This window comes from Trichechus manatus, unplaced genomic scaffold, assembly GCF_000243295.1.
Source record: "Trichechus manatus latirostris isolate Lorelei unplaced genomic scaffold, TriManLat1.0 scaffold00074, whole genome shotgun sequence".
NCBI classification, from domain to species: domain Eukaryota; kingdom Metazoa; phylum Chordata; class Mammalia; order Sirenia; family Trichechidae; genus Trichechus; species Trichechus manatus.
Genome location: NW_004444010.1, coordinates 7,730,789 through 7,733,125, shown reverse-complemented (window position 1 = coordinate 7,733,125; position 2,337 = coordinate 7,730,789). Strand labels below are relative to the sequence as shown.

The following is a 2,337-nucleotide window of genomic DNA, read 5'->3' as shown; positions in this document are numbered from 1 at the left end:
AGCGGTCGCCAAGTCCCGGGCTTTCTGTCCTGACACCCTGCTGCTGGTCCTGAGGGAGGAGCCTTCTATCATAGGCGGATTCGCCGTCTCGAAATTTTTATCTTGCACACTTGGGGCTATTAGCTCCCGGGACCATGAAGAGGCCTTGTTTTTAAATATGACTTTAAGCTATTTGGGTCTCCAAAGTTCCGACAGTTAGCCTGTAACCGCCACGTTTTCTCATTAGCTCTTGTTTCAGTAGGGATCAGTCCTGAGTCGTCATCTCAACTAGCTAGGGTAATGCAGAGAAGAGTGGCATGTGGAGTTCTAGCCCTATTCTCTACCTGCTCTGCATGTCGTTTTTATCTGTGATGTTACGTTTCAATGTGTTTGGAAAAATCAATACTTCAAAAAATTGCAGTTATCTGCCATCTTTTGCGCCTCCGTATATTTTTGCTTATTGTGCAAGTTGGTTTGATAACTCAAATTGGAGATTGCCTATTCCTGCTGCAAATTTGCAGGCTGCTATTACAACTGATCAAAAGATAAGCGATTATACACTGTTCTGTTCTGCTCAGTTTCCTTGCTTGTAGGTCTTACTGGACTGTTCATTCAACAAATGTTTAATGAGCATCCAGTCTGTATCTGACATTGTGATAGGATTTGACACAGCATCTCTCAAGTAGCTTGCCAGTTTAATGAAAGACACAGACATTTAAAAACCACACAGACTAACCTATTGCTATGTAATTGTTAAGTGCCACAAAGAAAAACCCAGGAAGAGAGTTTAACAGGGTAATCTAATTTTCCCTTACTGGGGAACGGTAGGGATCATTGATGATATCTGAAAAGCTGACAGTTAAACTGAGATCAGGAGGATGAATAGGAGTTACTCTGTAAATAATGGCAGAAATAGTATTCCAAAAGCAAAGATGAGAAGGCAAAGAGGAGCAGAGAAACCGGATGGATGGGGCAGGCAGGGTGGAAATGGTGAGAGTGCTGACACATTGCAGGGATTGTAACCAATGCCATGGAACAATTTGTGTATGAATTGTTGAATGAGAATCTAATTTGCTGTGTAAACTTCCACCTAAAACACAATAAAATATTCAAAAAAAAAAACTACTATTCCAAACAGAGGTAACAAGCACCATGTGCGAAGATACTGAGTCAGGAAAGACTTTCCAGGGGCACTAAAGGAACTTAGTAGAACATAGACATTGTCTAAGGAAGAAAGGAGATGAGACTAAAGAAGTAGGCAGGTACCAAACCTTAGCTCAGAACAAAACCCACCAAACCCACTGCCCTCTAGTGGATTCCTACTCATGGGGAGCCCAAGTGTTGCAGAGTAGAACTGCTCTATAGGGTTTCCTAGGCTGTAATCCTTATGGGAGTAGAGTGCCAGGTTTTTTTCTCCCTCAGAGCTGCTGGGTGGGTTTGAACTGTCAACCTTAAGGTTAGTAAACCAAAAACCAAACCCATGGTCGTTGTGTTGATTCCAACTCATAGCAACCATGTGGGACAGAGTAGAACTACCTCATAGCATTTCCAAGGCTGTGGATTTTTACAGAAGCAGACTGCCACATCTTTCTCTGCAGAGCAGCTGGTGGGTTCAAACTGCTAACCTTTTGGTTAGCAGACGAGCATTTAACCACTGTGCCACCAGGACTCCTTTCGGGTTGGTAGAGGAGCGCAGATATAGAGACCGAACCTTTGCTTAGAAGTTGGATATTAATTTTTGCCCTGTATCTTATTGTAGTGTTTTAACTATAGAGTTATTATGTCTGTAATTATAAATACATAGAATTTCTCCTTGACTTCTGTGGCATTTTTACTCTGTGAATCAGCCTTTTTGTGTTTGCCTCTCCCTTTGTCTTCCCAATATTCTTTGGAATTCTTTGAGCTCTGATAATCATTTGTTGTATTGCTTGGCTTCTCTTTCCCTCAGCCCCAAAATTGTGGCTCTTCCTCAAAGTATCAGTCATTGACAGTATAATTCCCTATATAGAGGTCTTCTAGGAGCTCTGGCGGCACAGTGGTTAAGCACTCAGCTGCTAACCAAAGGGTCGGTGGTTCACACCCACCCAGCAGCACTGTAGAAGAAAGGCCTGGCAACCTGCACTTCCATAAAGATTACAGCCAAGAAAACCCCACGGTTCACTTCACGGGAGAAGGATGTGGCAGTCTGCTTCTGTACAGACTTGGAAACCCTGTGGGGCAGTTCTACTCTGTCCTGTAGACTCGCTGCTAGTCAGAATCAGCTTGACAGCAGTGGGGTTTTATACAGCTCTTCTAGGAGAGCTCATCTATTTCCATTACTTCCACTGTCTTCTGTAGATGACTCCTTAATCAACATGT

At 43.0% G+C, this 2,337-nt stretch overlaps 1 protein-coding gene across 1 annotated transcript in view; it reads left to right on the top strand.

Annotated features, from left to right (window-relative positions):
• Positions 1-2,337, top strand: part of DHX29 (DExH-box helicase 29) — a 62,142-nt gene that overhangs the window by 536 nt on the left and 59,269 nt on the right. The window lies entirely within an intron of this gene.